General features: G+C 43.7%; 1 long non-coding RNA gene across 1 annotated transcript; it reads right to left on the bottom strand.

The window, feature by feature from the left end:
- Window positions 1–382: 382 nt before the first annotated feature.
- LOC139359854 (uncharacterized) lies at window positions 383–4,578 on the bottom strand. Its single transcript, XR_011616364.1, has 2 exons — window positions 4,407–4,578; window positions 383–606 (listed from the first exon to the last, which is right to left on the bottom strand). It is a non-coding gene; the product is annotated as an uncharacterized lncRNA (long non-coding RNA).
- Between the last annotated feature and the right edge of the window lie 15,439 nt (window positions 4,579–20,017).

The raw sequence follows: 20,017 nt of genomic DNA, 5'->3' as shown, positions 1-20,017 counted from the left end.
GGCGAGGTGGCGGGCGCCTGTAGTCCCAGCAACTCGGGAGGCTGAGGCAGGAGAATGGCGTGAACCCGGGAGGCGGAGCTTGCAGTGAGCTGAGATCCGGCCACAGCACTCCAGCCTGGGCGACAGAGCGAGACTCCATCTCAAAAAAAAAAAAAAAAAAAAAAAAAAGGGAGAGATAGAGATTTTTGGACATTGTCTTGGAGGGAGGAAATACTTGGAGTTCTGACAGCCATCTTGCAACCATGAGGACAGAGCCAAGGGTAAAAGCCAACATGCTGAAGATGTCAGAGCAGGAGCCTTTATAAGATCATTGAGTTTCTGCCCCAGCCCTGGAAACTCCTACCTTGGAACACTTTGCTAAATTCTATCTGAAATGCCTTTATTAGGAAAGGCATTTTTAATTGGGTACACCAGGATTAGCAGCTGAAAGTATTCGGAAATTTACAGTGGGTAACTGTCGAAAGAAAGTAGCCGGGTCCGGATAGAAATCCTGAACTCCCAGACTCAGATGAGAACAATAGCTGGCTGCCAGCTTAGGTCACGGATGGATGATGCTTCTTGGTCTACTAATAGGTGCTTGGCCTCATGGGCAGTTCCGCAGTCTATCTGTGGAAAAGAGAGTGAGTACGTGAAAAAAATACAGCACAAAAGGAAGAGAAAGAAGACAGGGAGAGAGGAATCATTCACAAGTGAATGACCCCAAATCCTCAGGCTTCACTTCTGCTGGCACAGCCTTGTTCATTTGCTCTAGGACACCCCGTCATCAAATTGTAACATGATTTCAATCTGCTGTGGGATAGCAGAGAAACCACGGCATATCATCTAACCTGGTTTCATCAGTATTTCTAACTTAGTTTTTGGCAGGTTATTCATTCTCTTGTGTTGGAGACATTGCTTCTCTGTGTTGCTGAGAAAAGGGGGGATGGGGCTATGCTTCTCTTATTTCTGGTTAATTTTGTGGCTAGAAAAAATTTCGTGGGAAAGACAAATGCACAACATATTTTTACCACATCAACTACCGGTCCCATCATGATGCAGGATGTTGCAGGAATCACTGATGTGCACCTTGTACAGGTTGATGTAATGCTTACTTCTTGGTTTGCAGGTCAAAAACAAGCTAGAAGTGAGGAGTGGTGTCAATATACATTTTAAGGCCAAGTGCAACGACTCACGCCTGTAATCCCAACACTTTGGGAGGCTGAAGTGGGCAGATCATTTGAGGTCAGGAGTTCAAGACCAGCCTGGCCAACATGGTGAAACCCCGTCTCCACTAAAAGTACAAAAATTATCCAGGCATGGTGGCAGGTGCCTAGTCCCAACTACTCAGGAGGCTGAGCACGAAAATCGCTTGAACCCAGGAGGCAGAGGTTGCAGCGAGCCGAGATGGCACCATTGCACTCCAGCCTGGGTGCCAGAGTGAGACTCTGTCTCGAAAAAAAAAAAAATTTAAGGATATGATCACTCTCCCAGAGCCAAGAAATATCATTTCTCGACCCCAGTGAGTGCTCTCTTTCCTTATGTCATCACATTTCTTTATATAAGACCATAGTTCATCTCTGGTACTGATCCGCTCCTTCCAGTATCCTTCTCTTTTGGACCACTCTACTCAAACCACACTTTCTAGGGTCAACTATGACAATGTCACCAAACACAAAGCGTTTCTTTTCCCAGTTCTCATGCAATCTTTTTCTCTCTGCAGCTGTTCATTCTTCATGAAATGCCCTCTTCTGTTGATTTCCAAGATTCCATACCCACCCGCCTGGTTCCTCCTCACCTCTCTAATCACCTCCTCTCACTTCTCATCCTACCCTCTAAATATAATCATTCACGTCCTCTCCTTTTTCCTCTAGCGTTCTTCTGGTTCTGCTCATTTATAAACTTACTTTTTCCCTTCTTGGTACATGACCACCATCAAAGCTTCCACAATACATAAGTATATATATTCAGTGAATGTTTCCCCTGGATCTATTCTGGCCCTGTCCAATCTGATTTCCCAGATGGAACCTCTATGAGCATTGGGTGTGCATTCTTCCAGACCTGGGCACAAGCAGACACATCATTCCATAGCATGGTGATTTTGTTTTGGTTTTATTTTGTTTTTAGAGATGTGGTCTCCCTATGTTGCCCAGGTTATTCTTGAACTCCTGGGTTCAAGCAATCCTCCCACCTTGGCCTCCCAATGTGCTGCGGTTACAGGCATGAGCCACTGCACCCAGCCCATAGCATGGCGTTGACTACAGCTCTGCATTGGTTGTTTAAAGTCTCCCATGCCCTAGCATTTTATTTATTTATTTATTCACTTATTTATTTATTTACTTAGGAGACAAGGTGGTCTCACTGTGTCACCCAGGTTGAAGTGCAGTGGTGCGAACTTGGCTCACTGCAACCTCCACCTCCTGGGTTCAAGCGATTCTTCTGCCTCAGCCTCCCAAGTAGCCGGGATTACAGGCGTGTGCCACAACATCCAGCTAATTTTTGTATTTTTAGTAGAGACGGGGTTTCGCCATGTTGGCCAGGCTAGTCTTGAACTCCTGACCTCATGTGATCCGTCTGCCTCAGCCTCCCAAAGTGCTGGGATTCCAGACGTGAGCCCCCCGACCTGGCCCCACGCCCTCGTGTTTCATGACCCACACCTTGAGCATGTTCTCTCACACCCCTTGCCCTCAGAATGCCTAGGACAAAGTCATTGTCTCTCGCCGAGCTAACTTCTCCTTCTGTGCTTGGATGGTGTCACCATCCAATTAAGCAAGCTGCAAATGATGCTGTCATTGTTGACTTCCCTCTCTGTCCGTCTGTCTCTCTTTCCCATTCTTGCTTATGAAAGACAGTCACAAGCAGCCATGGGCTATGCACCCTGCCTCTTTTTTTATTTTCCAGCTTTTAGGTTTCAAGGGTAGCTGTTCAGGCTTGTCACATGGGTAAATTGTGTGTCACTGAGGTTTGGGGTACAAATGACCCTATTATCCAGGTACTGAGCATAGTACCCAATAGGAAGTGTATCAACCTTCGCCCCCTCCCATTCTCCTTCCTCTAGTAGTCCCTCGTGTCTATTGTTCCCATGTTTATGACCATGTGTGTTCAGTGTTTACCTCCCACTTATAAGCAAGGACATGTAGTATTTGGTTTTCTGTCCCTGTGTTAATTCACTGAGGATAATAGTCTCCAGCTGCATCCACGTTGCTTTGAAGGACATGATTTCATTTCTTTTTTTTTTTTTTTTTTTTTTTTGAGACAGAGTCTCACTCTGTCCCCCAGGCTTGAGTGCAGTGGTGCGATCTTGGCTCACTGCAAGCTCTGCCTCCTGGGTTCGCGCCATTCTCCTGCCTCAGCCTCCCGAGTAGCTGGGACTACAGGCACCCGCCACCACGCCTGGCTCATTCTTTTTTTGTATTTTTAGTAGTGACGGGGTTTCACTGTGGTAGCCAGGATGGTCTCGATCTCTTGACCTTGTGATCTGCCCGCCTTAGCCTCCCAAAGTGCTGGGATTACAGGCGTGAGCCACCACACCTGGCGATTTCATTCTTTTTTATGGCTGCATAGTATTCCATGCTGTACCCTCCACTTCTGTGTTTATTTTCACATCTGGCTTATTTCCCACTCCTCACTGCTTCTGCCCTGGTCCAGCCCCCACCCTCCTCTCACCTGAAGTAAAGCTACATCCTCCCAGCTGCCTTCCCTGTTTTTTGTTGCTCATGGCATCCTCTGTATGTCGCCTACCGTGAGGCGAAAGCAACTCCATTTTGGATGCTGATTCACCATGTTGACTTAAGATTCACCCCAGTTCCAGGAATGCCTCTAAGATTTCTACTTACTGGAAAGCCAGCCCTTAGGTCAAAACAACCTTGATGTTATCATGAACACATGCTAATCATAAATCCTGCCCTTAGGCAACTTCCCTATGGTATATAAGCCCTGGTCTTGGGGTCTGGGAGGTAGCAGCGCATGGGGTCCACTATTTCTAAGCCACTGGATACGAGACTTCTCGTTCGCAAGTCCCAGTTAAATGCTTCTTTCTAGGAACCATGGCTCAAGCCTGTAATCCCAACACTTTGGGGGACCATGGTAGGAGGATCACTTGAACCCAGGGCTTTGAGGCCAACATGGACAACATAGTGAGACTGTTTCTACAAAACATTAAAAAACATTAGCCAGGTGTGGTGGTGTGTGACTTGTAGTCCCAGCTACTCGGGAGGCTGAAGTGGGAGGATTGCTTGAGCCCAGGAGGTTAAAGCTGTAGTGAGTTACGATCACATCACTTCACTCTAGCCTGGGTGATGGAGTAAGCCCCTGCCTCTAAAAACAACACCAACGACAACAACAAAATTTTTCCTTGGAGAAACTGGGTTTATCAGCCTCTTTCTTCAGCCTCTCAGCTTCTCCAACCTTTGGGGTAGGTTTGTACTGACCTCCCACCACGGATCACTGGCCGGTATCATCGCGTCTCTTCTTCCGTCCTGATTAATTCAAGCTGCGATGGCCCACACATGCCTGGAGAATGAATCAGGGTTGACTTAGGCCAGAAATAACAATCCCACTTCCCTTTCACAGATTCTGACTTGCCCAGGCTTCCTTGCAGTAAGAGGTGCTGATGTGATTCAGTTTCAGTCAACAAGATACACAGGGGAAATCTGGGAAGAGGCCCATGAAGAGAAAGACCTCCTGCCCTACCTCCTCCCTAGCACCATCGTTTTCATCTGTGGCACCGAACACCTGGAAAGCTCAGCTCCAGACTTATCTTTCCTCCAACATGACCCACTTATGCTGCCAGTCACTTCTTACCTACCTTATGCTGGAGCTGGGGATAGGAGCTTGGGAATTCAGGGCAGTTACATCATGCACTGTAGCTGGTCTCCAAAGATGGCCCCAAATGAAGCCACCTCCCAGTATTCGTGTTCTTATGCAGCCCTCTCCACTCTGAATTGGCACTGGTCCTCTGAAATACGTTAACTCACAGAATAAAAAGATAATGATGCTGTGCTAGTCTGGGCCCAAGCCTGACGAAGAACAAGATATTCTGATTTTATCCTCTCAGGAGCCCTGAGCCAGCGCACAAGAAACCCAGCTGCCCTGAGGCTGCCACGTTTTGAGGAAATGTAAGCTGACCTCAAGGAGAGGCCACGTGGAGGAGAACTGAGACTCTCAGTCAACATGGAGGACCAGGCTCTAATCTCATGATGTAGTTTGAGCCATTCCAACCATTTGCATCCCCTGAGTTGACACCATGGGAAGCAAAGATGAGCTGGGAAAATGTAACTGCGAATCATATCCTCTGTTCAATCTCAATAGCCTTCTCTTTCTTTTTTTTTTTTTTTTTTTTTTGAGACAGGGTCTCACTCTGTTGCCCAGGTTGGAGTGTGGTGGCAAAATCATGGCTCACTGCAGCCTCAGCCTCCCAAGGCTTAGGTAATCCTTCCACATCAGCCTCCCGAGTAGCTAGGACTATAGGCATGCACCACCATGCCTGGCTAATTTTTAAATTTTTCGTAGATATGGAATCTCCTTGCGTTGCTCAGGCTGGTCTCAAACTCCTGGGCTCAAGGGATCCTCCCACCTTGGCCTCCCACAGTGCTGGGACTACAGGTGTGAGCCGCTGCACCCAGCCAGCCTTCTCTTTCTTGCAAATTATTGCACTCTTCTGCAGCTTCACTTTGCTTACACGGGCCTCTCAGCCTGCATTACCTTTCCTCTGCATCAGTTATCCCATCCTTCAAAGCTAATCTGGAAAGCCCCCACTTCTACAAACCTTCCAGATGATGTCAACTCTGAAGAGTGGGTATTTGGACCAGCTCTGCAGCAAGTGTGTGCTTTTGCTCACAATGCACCCACCCTCCCTCTCTTGTTGTAACAGCCCCCCAATTTTGTTTGGATGAACTCCCCCCACCACCTTTTAGTGCAACTCGAATGTCAATCAAGTTGTCCACTAACGTGTTTCGAGTGGGACATAGAACCTGCCTGGGCCAATCAGTTGTTCTCTCTCTCTCTCTCTCTCCTCTCACTCTTTCTCCAGTGCAAATCCTGAGAGGGTGACAGATAGCTGAAAATGGATGACAGCCTGACCAGACCTCCATCCGCTGCTGCTGGCAAGGTCTCCCAAGTTCTCTGGTCCACATTCAGTCCCAGATCTGAGGCTCCAGCATTTTCATTTGAGTCTACGAGCCACCCTGGAGCAGAGACAGTAATGCTCGCCAAGGATTCCATTGTTCCCTTTCATTTCCCAGCGTTCTGGCAGTTAGGGAAGATCTCGTGACTAGTTCTGACCAGTGATCCTAGAGTAGAAAGGACACATGTCACTTTCAGGCTGAGGCAGTAAAAACCCCCTGTGCAAACCCCCAGCCTCTTTCTTCCCCTGCCATGGTCACACCAATAAGGCTCCATGTTTCAGGGCTGCAGCCACCAGATAGACGGTGGAACCTCCGTTAGTCTGAGTGAGAGGAGGGCAGAGCCTCCTGCTGATCCAAATGTGGTAGATTGCATGACCTATAATAATTTTGGATAATAATTTTGAAATAATAATTTTGGGAATGTGTGTGATAGCAGCATGACCTAGCCTGTCCTGAATAATATACCCCAATACCCTCCTACCCTTCCAATAAACTTTTTTGCTTAAATTATCACATCAGTTTCTTGTACCTAAACCAGCTTAATTGATAAACTAACAGCACTTAGCAATTTTTCTTTCCTTCCTTCCTTCCTTCCTTCCTTCCTCTTTCTTTCTTTCTTTCTTTCTTTCTTTCTTTCTTTCTTTCTTTCTTTCTTTCTTTCTTTCTTTCTTTCTTTTTCTTTCTTTCTTTCTTCTTTCTTTTCTTTCTTTCTTTTCTTTCCTTCTTTCTCTCTTTCTTTTCTTTCTTTCTCTCTTTTCTTTCTTTTTCTCTCTTTCTTTCATTCGTTCTTTCTTTTTCTTTTTCTTTTTTTTATATTTTTGAGACAGGGTCTCACTCTGTCACCCAGGCTGAGTGTAGTGGCACAATCTATGGCTCACTGCAGCCTTGAACTCTACAGTGGCTCAAGCAATACTCCCACCTCAGCCTCCCCAGTAGCTGGAACCACAGGCGTGTGCCACCACACATGGCTAATTTTGGTATTTTTAGTAGACACAGGGTTTCACCATGTTGCCCAGGCTGATCTCGAACTCCTAGGCTCAAGCGATCCTCCTGCCTCAGTCTCTCAAAGTGCTGGGATTACATGCATGAGTCATTCCAACCGGCCAGCAATTCCTTTGTTGATTACACTTACTAATGTGCATTCATCTTATTTTTTCTTACCAGCTGAGAGCAACCTGACCTAAGGACTATGGAGATTCATCTTTGAATCTCACCACACTGCTGAACACTTTCTTGATAAGATTTGTTAGGATGAATGTAAAAACTGAATAAATATGAAATTTTTGTTTTGTTTTTAGAGACAGGGTCTCTCTTTGTCATCCAGGCTGGAGTGCAGTGGTGTGATCATAGCTCACTTCAACCTTGAACTTCTAGACTCAAGTGATCCTCCCACCTTAGCCTCCCAGTAGCTGGGACTACAGGAATTGAATTCATTTTTTAAATTAAATGTTTGCATTCATCCTATCAAATAGTATCAAGGGCTTTGTAGGTCTTCATCAGTGTGTACCACCACCATACCTAGCTAATTTTTAAGTTTTCTGTAGAGATGGGGTCTTTCCGTGTTGCCCAAGCTGGTCTCAAACTCCTGGCCTCAAACTCCAGTCTCCCAAAGTGCTGGGATTATAGACGTGAGCCACTATGCCTGACTGAAAATGAAAAATGTGGTGAGTCAACTAGTTACTCCCTTTTCAACTGTGGTTTTCTAATTCATTTTCAAGTGAGGTTTCTTTTTTTCTTTTTCCTTTTTTTTTTTTTTTTGTTGAGACAGAGTCTTGCTCTGTAGCCCAGGCTGGAGTGCAGTCGCACAATCTTGGTTCACTGCAACTACTGCCTCCTGGGTTCAAGTGTTTCTCTTGCCTCAGCCTCCCGAGTAGCTGGGATTACAGGCATGTGCCACCACGACCGGCTAATTTTTGTATTTTTAGCAGAGATGGAGTTTCTCTGTGTTGGCCAGGCTGGTCTCTAACTCCTGACCTCAGGTTATCTGCCCACCTCGGCCTCCCAAAGTGCTGGGATTACAGGCGTGAGCCACCATGCCTGGCCTCAAGTGAGTTTTAATTAAAAGAGATTTAAAAATGTGATTGCATCTCTATTTTTATGATCACGGTGGCATATATATAGTATCTATATGTTTCTATCAAATTATAGTCATAACTTCAAAAAATCTTATTAAATGACAAAGAGTAAAACACTTTGGAAACATCAGAACAGCAACCATATTCACCAAGCTCTTTATTTGCAACAGACACTCTATGCAGGGTTTTTACTTTTTCATCCTCCAACCACCATCCCTAATCCTAGTGTCTACCTCTTATTGAAGACAAAAGGAGCAGCAGCAATTTGGAACTATTTGTTTATTGCTCCCGAAGGAATAAATAATTTCCAAATCATAAAAAGGGGGACTCAAAGGAGCTGGTAGACTAATAAAGAAGAACCATAGACAGGATGAAATTCTCCACTTTTGTCCATTTAAAAAGAAACACACTGGTTGGGTGCTCACACCTGTAATCCCAGCACTTTGGGAGGCTGAGGAGGGAGGATCACTTGAGGCCAGGAGTTTGAGACCTGCCTAGGTAGCAAAGTGAGATCCAATCTCTACAAGAAATACAAAATTAGCTGGGTGTGGTGGTGTGCACCTGTACTCCCAGATACTTGGGAGGCTGAGGCAAGAGGATCACTTGTGCCCGGGGAATTTCAGGTTACAGTAATCTAAGATCACACCACTGTACTCCAGCATGGATGACAGAGTGAGACCCTATCTCTTCAAAAAATTCATTTTTTTTTTTGAGATGGGGTCTCGCCCTATTGCCCAGGCTGGAGTGCAGTGGCGTGATCTCGGCTCACTGTAACTCCACCTCCTGGGTTCAAGCAATTCTTCTGTCTCAGCCTCCCGAGTAGCTGGGATTACAGGCACCTGCCACCATGCCCAGCTAATTTTTGTATTTTTAGTAGAGATGGGGTTTCACCTTGTTGGTCAGGCTGGTCTCGAACTCCTGACCTCAGGTGATCCACTCGCCTCGGCCTCCCAAAGTGCTGGGATTACAGGCATGAGCCACCGCGCCTGGCCAAAAAAATTCATTTTTTAAATTCAATTTTTGCATTCATCCCATCAAATAGTATCAAGGGCCTTATAAGTATTCGGCAGTGTATACCAGCTTGGGTGGCACAGTGAAACCCTGTCTCAAAACAAAAAGAGAAAATGAAACACATGCAAAGTGGAAACAACTTACAACCTGCTCCCAGTGAGAGAAAGAGAGAGGCAGAGAGGGAAAGAGAAATGTTACTGTTGGAATAAATCTTTAAGAGCACGTGGTGTGGGGTATACGAAAGAATCTAAATGTGTTACAGATCAGGGCTTCTCAAACATTCACATGCTCAAAATTCACATGCAGATCTTGCTAAAATGCACATTCTGCTTCAGTATGTCAGGGAGGGGCCTTAGTCAACTCCTTAGATGTCTCAAGTTCCCAGGGGATACTGAGGCTGCTGAAAGAACAAGTGCATAAAACTCCCCGTGGGATCAGAACAGCCAACACAATTCAAGAACTCTCCAAAAGCTTGAGTTGGGGGTTTTGATGAGCTTGCCCTGAGTTCAGCCTTTGATCGGTTCTCTTTAAAAGTCGATTAGGAAATCACTGTTACCTTGTATCTTATCTGGAAATCACGTCTCTGGTAGCTTCACTATCTATTTAGAAAAAGAGTCAAGAACACAGACACAGGGGAAACAGAAGTCTGTAAAGCAAGAACAAGCATAACAAGTTCTACACACTAAAACTTCTGTGCTTTACTGAGATTTAGTTTTAATTTTTGGACACTTTTTCTAACGAGACTGGCTATGTGTTTGCTCAGGTTAGAGGACATTAGAAGAAGGGAATTATAAGTGCTGAGGACTTCTGGTAGCCCGACGGAGGGGAAGAGATGGAAATAACATGAAAAGCTGACCCTAGAATGAAAAATTCACCACTGTCTTGGGGTATGTCTTGCAAAGGCAAAAAGCCCTGGAGTAGTCACTGTCCTCAAGATATCTTTGAGATGGAGTCTCACTCTGTTGCCCAGGCTGGAGTGCAGTGGCGCAATCTCAGCTCACTGCAACCTCTGCCTCCTGGGTCCAAGTAATTCTCCTGCCTCGGCCTCCCCAATAGCTGGTACTACAAGCACGCGCCACCACGTCCAGCCAATTTTTGTATTTTTAGTAGAGATGGGGTTTCCCCGTGTTGGCCAGGCTGGTCTCAAACTCCTGACAGCAAATGATCCGCTCACCTAGGCCTCCCAAAGTGCTGGGATTACAGGCATGAGCCACCGTGCCCAGCCATCAGAGATAACTTGTACTCATCAAGAAAGGTCATCATGTGCTTCAGATGGCAGAGAGATATAATTTTGAATAATTAATATAGAAAAATAGAAAAAGATCTTTTAAAAATGTTGGTGATTGAAGGAATATTCTAGCTATGTGAAACAATTCTGGGCCAGATGTGGTGGCTCACACCTGTAATCCCAGCACTTTGGGAGGCCAAGGCAGGAGGATCACTTTAGCCCAGGAGTTTGAGACCAGCCTGGGTAACATAGCAAAATCCCACCTGTACTAAAAATTAAAAAAAAAAAAAAAAAAAAAAGCCAGACATGGTGGCTTATGCCTGTGGTCCCAGCTACTCAGGAGGATGAGGCAGGAAGTTTGTTTGAGTCTGCGAGGTTGAGGCTGCAGTGAGCCTTGATCATGCCACTGTGCTCCAGCCTGGGTGACAGAGCAAGACCCTGTATCAAAAATAATAATAAAAATTAAAAAATCTTACATATAACAATTCTCAGATGATGCTGGGTAATTATGGCTATAACTATATCCCAATCATATCTATGTAGACTATTATATATATTCTCTATTTCCTTAAATCTAAAATCTTAATGATCACACAGACTGAGTTATTCTGAAAAATAGTGTCTCTTATGATTATAAAATAAGACATACTCTTGGAGAAAAGTTGGAAAATATAAGAAAATAATAAAAACAGTTTATAGGCACTGTTAATATTCTGGTGTGTGTTCTTTTAGTTTTCTCTCTTAAAATATCCTGAATTATTTTTTTCTGACATTAAGTATTCTTTGAAAACATGATTTTGAGGGTACATAGGATTCCACAGAATTGTTACTCACGCCAACCATTCTCTTTTATAACATTGGGAGACATTTAAGTTGTTTCTTTCTTCCCCTAAGATAATTAAGTCTCTCATGCACTTCTTGTACATTACCTTTTGTGAGCATCTCTGATTATTTCCCCAGATAGATTCCCAGAAGTGGAACTGCTGGGTCAAAGAACATAGACGTGTCTGGCTTCTTAATGAGAACAGCAAAATTGCCCTGTGGAGAGACTGAACCGTCTACAATGCCTCTGGCAATGTGCATATTTCTCAATTTAGCCTCTGAGCTTTCCGCTGCCTTTAAGTTTAGTAATCGGTTTTATTTTTATTTTTTATTTTTGTTTTTTTGAGACGGAGTCTCGCTCTGTCTCCCAGGCTGGAGTGCAGTGGTGCGATCTCAGCTCACTGCAACCTCCGCCTCCTGGGTTCAAGTGATTCTCCTGCCTCAGCCTCCTGAATAGCTAGGACTACAGGCGCCGCCTGCCACCACGCCTGGCTAATATTTTGTATTTTTAGTAGAGATGGGGTTTCACAGTGTTAGCCAGGATGGTCTCAATCTCCTGACCTAATCATCTGCCCGCCTCGGCCTCCTGAAGTGCTGGGATTACAGGCGTGAGCCACCGTGCCTGGCCTATTGATCATTTTTAAAGTTGACCTCTGGGAGCTGTCACCATTCCTTTTAAGAAGAGTGATGCGTAGAGGGTGATCATTTTCCTTTTTTTCCCAACCAACTTATGCGCATCGCCTCTACTAGATCGAACTTAAAATTTCCTTTCTTTTCTTTTCTCTTTTTCTTTTGAGGCAGAGTCTCACTCTGTCGCCCAGGCTGGAGTGCAGTGGCACCATCTCAGCTCACTGCAACCTCTGCCTCCTGGGTTCAAGCAATTCTCCCGCCTCAGCTTCCTGAGTAGCTGGGATTATAGGCACGTGCCACCATGACTGGCTATTTTTTTTTCTTTTTTGTACTTTTGTATTTTTAGTAGAAATGGGGTTTCACCCAGGCTGTTCTCAAACTCCTGGCCTCACGTGATCCAACTGCCTTGGCCTCCCAGAGTGCTGGGATTACAGGCATGAGCCACTGCACCTGGCTTGAACTTAAAATTTCATGAATTCAAAAATTATGTATTTATCACACCACTGAGCTTTAGAAAAAAAGAAACAAAAATGATGTAGTATACAGATGCTGATGAAAACGACTTTGAAAAGGGCTTGACTTGGGCTGTGGAAAACCTGGTCTCTAGTCCCCATCCTCGTCTCCATTCATTGCCATGTACTTTTCAAAAATACGCTTTTACTTCTTTTTTCATATTTTCACTCTTCCTATCAGAAATTTGTTTCTAAATACAGAAAAGTAAAAGTGAAAAAAATGACAGTTGTCCATTTTTCTACCGTCCAGCATTAACCTCTGCTAACATTTTGGCATGTTTGACTTTATCCCCTTTTAAAAGCCAATATTTGAAAAATTCAATTTTCAAATCTTTTCAATCCTTAAATTCATTGCTATATGAATACATAGTTTTATTATTTTAGTTTAAAATTAGAATACTCCAGGCTGGTAGTGGTGGCTCACACCTATAATCCCACCACTTTTGGAGGCTGAGGTGGGAGCTGCCCCAAAACCATCTTTTCCCCTATAAGGAATGACAGAATGTGGTCAAGGGTAAAGAGAGACCAGTACTCTTGTACATATATGGTGGGGTTATAAATGTTGTATATAGCCCCTCTGGAGAGCTATTTGGTGTTATTGAAGTTGAAAAAGCTTATCTAGCAATTCCACTTCTAGGAATTGAACTGAAGAAAATCTCCCTTGTGTGCTTGAGATTTGCCGCAACAATGTGGTAGGAGAAAATGAAACGTCCTAAAGAGCCATTAATAAGGAAATCAAAAAGCAAAAGAGTCATGTACCATGGACAGTCATATAACATGAAAAGGAATGAATTAACTCACAAGTGTCTACATGAATGAATCCTGAAAGCATAGACAGAGTGGGGGAAAAGCAAGATATAAAGATGATACAGCAAGATTACCATTTATGCAAATTTGGAGCAATGCAAAATGGCAATATTATAATTTGCCAATAGATAAGCAGATGCATATAAAACTATTTTCTATTTAAGGATTGAAAAGATTATTATAAAACTCAAACTAGAGGGCCTCTAGGAAGGGGAAAGGAAGATTGGGATGGGAGAAGAGAATAAAGATCTTGTGGTTTATCTGGAATATTTTAATTTTATTTCTATTTATTCATCTTTTTGAGCTGGAGTCTTGCTCTGTTGTCCATGCTGGAGTGCAGTGACTCAATCTCAGCTCACTGCAAGCTCTGCCTCCTGGGTTCAAGCGATTCTCCTGTCTCAGCCTCCCAAGTAGTTGGGACTACAAGTGGATGCCACCACACCCACCTAATTTTTTTATTTTTGGTGGAGATGAGGTTTCCCCATGTTGGCCAGGCTTGTCTCAAACTCCTGACCTCAAGTGATCCTCCCGCCTTGGCCTCCCAAAGTCCTGGGATTACAGGTGTGAGCTATTGCAGCTGGTCCCCACATATTTTTTAGCCATGTGAATTTTCTCTTTTGGAAGAGATATTCTTTTGATACACTGGTAGACTGAATTTTTTTCAATACATATTTGTGATAAAGATGAGCCTGACATTTTCTTTAATTTTGCTGTTCTCTTTTTGGTGTCAAAATTAAACTAGTCTCATAGAATGTGTTGAATAGCTTTCTCTATCTTGTTTGTATTCCAGTGAATTTTGCATAATATAGTCTTTTTGTGTGTGCTGATCACTCCAGTAAAACTTTCTTGTTCCAGACATCTTAGAAGGTGAAGCATATCCTATACTTCTAGTTCAATTTCATTAGTGATTATTACTTTTAATGACAAAAACCTCAATTGCTTTTGCACCAACTAAATACTTTCCTTCTTGGGTCAAGTTTTGTAATTGTTATTTTTGTTAAAAATTACCTTTTTTATAATTTTTCAAATGTATTGGCATAAAGTTTGTGGTATACTTTTGTGCTTTCTAAAATTTTTACTCTAGCTGGTATGTTCAGTTTGCCATTTATCATATTGTTTGTACCATTTTCTTGATCAATCTTACATGAAGTTTTTCTATTTTATTAGTCATTAAGAGAACACCAGCTTTTGGCTTCTATAATCAACCTCATTTTCTTTTGTTCTTTGTTTTACTCATTTCTGCTTTTTCATTCTTATTTCCTTCCTTCTGCTTTCTCTGAGCTTCTGTAGTTGTTATTTTTCTACCTTTTAACAATTGGCTCCTTTATGTTTTTTATTTTGTAAGAAGTATACTTAAAGCTATAAGTCCTCCTCTAATTATCATTATTATTGTTTTGAGATGGAGTCTTGCTCTGTCCCCCAGGCTGGAGTGCAGTGGCATGATCTCAGCTCACTGCAGCCTCCGCTCTCCTGCCTCAGCCTCCCGAGTACCTGGGACTGTAGGCGTCCACCACCATACCTGGCTAAGTTTTGTATTTTTAGTAGAGATGGGGTTTCGCCATGTTAGCGAGGCTGGTTTCGAACTCCTGACCTCAGGTGATCCGCCCACCTCAGGCTCCCAAAGTGCTGGGATTACAAGCGTGAGCCCTGTGCCCAGCTAATTATTGAGTTGGATCCCACATGTTTTGTTATGTCAGGTTTTCATTGTCATTTATTTCCAAATATTTTATAATTTCCATGTTGGTTTTCTTTTTAATCTGAATGTTTTCCGTTTCTAAACATGTGTTCTTTTTCTCCTAAAAATGTATGATAAAAATCTTTCAACATATAAAAAGGTATAAAAAATATAATACCTGTGTACGTGGTCCTGTACTCAACCCCTCACTTAATAAAACTCAAATGTAGGCTTATAATTTTTAATTTTTTTTAATTTTTATTTTTTTGAGACAGAGCTTCGCTCTTGTTGCCCAGGTTGGAGTGCAGTGGCGCGATCTTGGCTCACTGCAACCTCCACCTCCCGGGTTCAAGGAATTCTCCTGCCTCAGCCTCCTGAGTAGCTGGGATTACAGGCGCCCACCACCACGCCTGGCTGATTTTTAACAATGTTTTTAGTAGAGATGGGGTTTCATCATGTTGTCCAGGCTGGTCTCAAACTCCTGACCTCAGGTGATCCGCCTTCCTCGGCCTCCCAAAGTGCAGGGGTTACAGGCGTGAGCCACTATGTCTACCCAGTTTTTAATTTTTAAAAATTCATAAGTAATAGATGTACCTGGTTAAAAAAAAAAAAAAGTTCATTCTGACTTCCTGGCCCCTTCCTCAGAAGCAACTGCAGTTACTAATTTAAGGTGTATTGTATCTACACCTTTTTGGCTCTCTTTTTGTTGTTGATGTTTAATTTTACCGCATTGCGGTTCGTGAATGTGGTCTATAGATTCTTTGGAATTCATTGAAGCTTCCTTTGTGGCCCAGTACATTGTCAATGTCTGTAAAGAATAGATATACCAAAGTTTTTTTTTTCTAAAATACAAGCCTGATCTCATCACTTACTTTTCATAAGCTTCTGTGGTCTTCGAGTGAAAGACCAACGCCCTCAGCATATTATTTCCTGAAGCTTCCTCTCTAGCCAAGGCCTTGGCCACCCCGCCTTCTGTCCAACAAATTTACGGACTCATAGCTGTCATGCATTTTAGGGTCAGTTTTGAGAAGTTTGAACTATCACAGCTGTCCAGGAACAGAGAGTCCAAAGTCTGGCTTCAAAGGCTCTAATAAATACTCACAGAGCCCACTAGGGAATGGGCTGTCCTCTGAGTCATACTGAGGCAGGACTGTCACCCCGTGGGGGGCCACTCTGCATGGTGAACTTCAATTCTTATTCACTACTTGTTCCTGCTGAACGAGATTCATCTCACAGAGGCCTCTGCTTGCTGTACTGCTTCCATTTTAATTGGTCAGCATTTTCCCTTCTTTTTATTTTTGCCAGATCCACAGTGGATCACTTGACAGTAGCATTCTCCCACCATTTGGCCTTCTATGAATCAGTCGCTTATCCCCAGCTAACGCCCACTTCTATGAATCAGTTGCAGACGCCCAGCTAAGGCCGACTTCAGTATGAATCTAAGCTGAGCTTCTGCTCTGAAGCCCCCAGGATATGGATGGGAGTGTTGAGGGAGGAATCAGATAACCGACTGTCATCTCTACACATTTCTGGTTTCAACCTCAGCTAGGAGCTCATCTCTGCATTGTCGTCAGCATCTCTTCCAAACCTTTTGACCCATTCCCCTTAAATCCCTTAGCATCTTCTCAGCACCTCCTGACCTTTTTTGGGATAGGCTGGTGTGCAGCGGCACCAACCCTCAACCTTGACCTCAACTGCAGCCTCAACTTCCTGGGCTCCACCTCCCATGCTCAAGCCATCCTCCCACCTCAGCCTCCCAAGTAGCTGGGACTGCAGACACATGCCACCACACTCAGCTAATTTTTAATTTTTTTTTTGTAGAGATGAGGTCTTGCTGTGTTGCCCAGGCTGGTCTCGAACTCCTGACTTCAAGCAATCCTCCCACCTCAGCCTCCCAAAGTGCTGGGATTATAGGTGTGAGCCACCACGCCAGGCCCTCTTCAGCCACAGAATGATACTGTTTGCTACTTTATGGAGAAAACGGAAAGCATCAGGAGTGAGCTTTTATTTAGCCACTTTCACCTCTTTTCCCGCTGTTTCAGAGGTGTTTCTTTTCCTCTAGGTTAACAGTAATCCTGTCTCCATATACCGTTGACTCCATCCCTTTCTGTCTCTCTGTTTTTGTTTTTTTCTTAAGACAGAGTCTTGCTCTGTCGCCCAGGCTGGAGTGCAGTGGCACAGTCTCAGCTCACTGCAATCTCTGCCTCCCCGGTTCAAGGAATTCTCCTGCCTCAGCGTCCGGAATAGCTGGGACTACCGGTGTGTGCCACCACACACGGCTAATTTTTTGTATTTTTAGTAGAGATGGGGTCTCACTATGTTGGCCAGGCTAGTCTCAAACTCCTTTATTTTTTTTTTTTGAGATGGAGTCTCGCTTTGTCGCCCAGGCTGGAGTGCAGTGGCTCGATCTCGGCTCACAGCAACCTTTGCCTTCCGGATTCAAGCGAATCTTCTGCCTCAGCCTCCCAAGTAGCTGGGACTACAGGCATGCGCCACCACGCCCAGCTAATTTTTGTATTTTTAGTAGAGACAGGGTGTCACCATATTGTCCAGGCTGGTCTCGAACTCCTGACCTCATGATCCACTCACCTCGGCCTCCCAAAGTTCTGGGATTATAGACGTGAGCCACTGCACCCGGCTGCCTGTTTCTATTTTATGTATTATTATCTCTGCTCCTGAGTCTTCAAGTCTTCCCTTCCGAAGCCATGCTTCCCAAAAGAGCAGTCAGCATTCCCTCTCCACTTCCGCAACTTCCGCTCTTCACTCTCGGAGTTGGATCTGGCTTCCTCCCCTCTCTAGTAAGACGGCCTTTGTTGGCCATCAAATTCTAAATCAGTGGCGCATCTTTCTTGACCTCTCCAGAGCATTGACGATTCTGACCACACCCTCCTTCACAAGTCTCTCTTCCTATGTGCCTCTGATGCCACTTTCACAGCATGCGGCTCATGAATGTCGCCTATAGATTCTTGAGAATTTCTTGAAGCTTCCTTTGTGGCCAGTAATCAATTTTTGTAAATGTTCCAATAATGTTTGAAAAGAATAGATACACCCAAGTTCTTTTTCTAAAACACAAACCTCTCATTTCTTCCTATTTCTTCCTGGTCTTCCATCACTTCTATGGTCTTCAAGTGAAAGACCAACCCCCTCAGTCTTGAATCTTTCTTTTCTTTCTACCTTTTATTCTTGATCCTTTGATCTTGAAATACCCGTGTTCCCAGAGTCTTCTATTCTTTTATCTCTCCACACACCAGGGAAGCACATGCTTCACAAAAAGGGACAGTCTCTCTCAAGCTCTGAATGAGTGTTGCCAAGGGGGAAGGCTGGCCCATTGTCGTCAGACTTTCCCACTTTTCCAGAGTAGTCAGCTACAGTAGGGTTTTATGTGAAATATCCCAAGTTTATTTATTTTTGAGACAGAGTCTGGCTGTGTCACACAGGCTGGAGTGCAGTGATGCAATCTCAGCTCACTGCAACCTCTTCCTCCTTGGCTCAAGCTGTCCTCCCACCTCAGCCTCCTGAGTAGCTGGGACTACAGGCGATCGCCACCATGCCTGGCTAATTTTTTTTGTGTGTGTGTATATATATATATACACACAAATATACACACGTATATATATACACATATACACAAATATACATACCTATACACACACACACACACACACACACATATATATATATATATATATATATTTTTTTTTTTTTTTTGGAGAGATGGGGCCTCACCATGTTGGCCATGGCTGATGTCAAACTCCTGAGCTCAAGCCATCCTCCCAGCTTGGCCTCCCAAAGTGTTGGGATTACAGGAATGAGCCACCGTGCCCAGTCAAAGATCAAAAACCCCAAGTTTAAATATTGATAATCAATAGAAAATTTCACAAAACCGTGTAGGGCAAACAAAACACAAATGTTACTCCTTAGGGCTTTATTTCCCCACTTATTTGACTACCTGTTGGGCAGTTTATAAAGTACTTATTAGTGGTGTTAGTTCACACTTACTGAGGGCTTACAATGTGCCACAGACACTCTTCTAAGTAGTTTACATCTTCTCTTCCTTTAATCTTCAGAATAACACTATCAACAAAGTGCTATTATTAAACCTGCTTTATAAATGAGCAAACTGAGGCTGAGAACTTGAGTTCAGTCATCCCTTAGTATCTGTGAGGGATTGGTACCTCAGTCCCCATGGATACCAGAATTCTCGATGCTCAAGTCCCTTATATAAAATCAAAACTACCTTGGTAAAAAGCATAACTGAGAAAATTCTGATAGTGAAAGAGATCTGGCCTGACTCCATCTTGCTTCTAACTTCCAAGCTGTCCTTGATCATTCCTGGGCATAGGTTGAATTAATGTTGGAAAGAACTTAGTTCATAGTTTAACTTTGAAACAAAGGCAATAATAGTCCTTTCCCAAAACAAATCCCCTTCTTGCCTAGGGACGGGTCTGCCTTTGTAGACTAACAAATTAGCTAAAAGATTAGAAATTATGGTTTAGGAGGTCACGCAAGCTGGAGGCTGCAAGATTCTGACCCACCCCAAATCGCTTCTGGGAGTAACATCACTGTTCTAAAACCTAAAATCAGTGCTTGAGATATTTTGTAGAACCTGTGTTCTAACGCATCAGCTGACACCACCCAGCCCTGTAATCTGGCTCATCTGGTACTTTGGCCCTAACCCAGGAACTGACTCAGTGCAAGAGGACAGCTTTGACTCCTTTCCTCTCTAATCCGACCAATCAACACTCCCTAATCCCCAGTCCCCTACCCACCAAATTATCCTCGAAAACCCTGAATTTCCGGGGAGACTGATTTGAGTAATAATAAAACTGTGATCTCCTGTTCAGCCAGCTCTGTGTGAATTAAACTTTCTCTATTGCAATTCTCCTGTCTTGATAAATTGCTTCTGTCTAGGCAGCAGGCAAGGAGAACCCACTGGGCGCATACAAAATGGCAGAATATTTGCATATAACCTACGCAAATCCTCCAGTATATTGAAAGTCATCTTTAAATTACTTATACTACTTAATACAATGTAAATGCTATATAAGTAGTTGCTATGCTGTATTGCTTTCAGAATTTGTATTATTTTTATTTTTGTATTGTTATTTTTATTGTTTTTCCTCCACAAATATTATCCATCCGTAGATGGGGAACCT

This window comes from Macaca nemestrina, chromosome 18 (assembly GCF_043159975.1).
Source record: "Macaca nemestrina isolate mMacNem1 chromosome 18, mMacNem.hap1, whole genome shotgun sequence".
NCBI lineage: Eukaryota > Metazoa > Chordata > Mammalia > Primates > Cercopithecidae > Macaca > Macaca nemestrina.
The sequence above is the reverse complement of the archived record's forward strand: the minus strand, read 5'-3'. Positions and strand labels throughout refer to the sequence as shown.